This window comes from Octodon degus, unplaced genomic scaffold, assembly GCF_000260255.1.
Source record: "Octodon degus isolate 3935 unplaced genomic scaffold, OctDeg1.0 scaffold00105, whole genome shotgun sequence".
Classification (NCBI taxonomy): domain Eukaryota; kingdom Metazoa; phylum Chordata; class Mammalia; order Rodentia; family Octodontidae; genus Octodon; species Octodon degus.
Genome location: NW_004524681.1, coordinates 4,365,409 through 4,366,487, shown reverse-complemented (window position 1 = coordinate 4,366,487; position 1,079 = coordinate 4,365,409). Strand labels below are relative to the sequence as shown.

The 1,079-nt window shown below is 42.8% G+C and overlaps 1 protein-coding gene across 3 annotated transcripts in view; it reads left to right on the top strand.

Annotated features, from left to right (window-relative positions):
- Usp8 (ubiquitin specific peptidase 8) overlaps positions 1-1,079 on the top strand; it is an 85,495-nt gene that overhangs the window by 45,482 nt on the left and 38,934 nt on the right. The gene's annotated exons all lie outside the window — the stretch shown is intronic.

Here is a 1,079-nt window from a genome sequence, read left to right as displayed (position 1 = left end):
ATATGCAGTGTATTATTTGTTGAAACTGTACTTTCGATTTGATTTGAAACTGTCTCATTGCTATATGTTTATCAATAAAACTTTGAAAAGAAAAAAAAAATTTGATGAAGACAAAAGGAAATGCATGGCTTAGCTTGAGGGTGCCCCTTGCCCCAACCTCACTATCCCTTTTTTATTGAGGTGGGGTCTCATTAAGTTGCTAAATTGTGGGGGCTGGGCTTGAATTTAGTATCCTTTTTCCCTGGCCTTCTAGAGTACCGGGCTTACAGGTACACACCATCATGCGTGGTGTAGTCTTTTATCTCTACAAAGTCATTAGAGATTTTCATCCTCTGTACTGGGGATTGAACGCAAGGCTTTCACACTGAGCCACATCCCCAGTCCTCATTTATCTTGAGACAGTCTGACTAAGTTGCCCAGGCTGGGATTGAGCTAGCAGTTTTTCTGCCTCAATCTCCCAGGGTGCTGAGGTTACAGGCTACACCACCATGCCTGGCATTAAAATATTTATTCTTTCAACAACATACTGTGTGCCCAACACTATCTCTACTTTTTCAGAACTTGTGTTCCAGGAGGAAAGATTTTACCTATGTTTTTTGAGGTAGAGTCACTGTAGTTCAGCCTTGCCATGAATTCACTAGACAGCCCAGGCTGGTCTAGAACCCAGTGACACTCCTGTGAGTGGGCATTATCTAGGTGAACAACTGACATAAATTAAAAAAAGACCTGAGCTGGAAGGAGCACAGCAGTTTTGAAGAATATTTTTTAAAGCAAGCATAGCTGGTATATAGAATAGTAGGAGGTTGCTAGATGCAGTGGTGCACACCTGTTATCCCAGCGCTCCAGAAGCTGAGGCAGGAGGGTCGCTGCAAGTTTGAGGTCACCTTGGGCTACAAAAGTATTTCAAGGTCAGCCTGAACTACACTGTCTCAGAGAGAGAGAGAGAGAGAGAGAGAGAGAGAGAGAGAGAGAGAGAGAGAGAGAGGAGAAGGGTAAGAAGAAGGCAGATGTAGGACTATATAGGGACTTAACAGGCCATGCTAAAGATTTAGATGTAATTAAAATATAGTGGGTAGCAA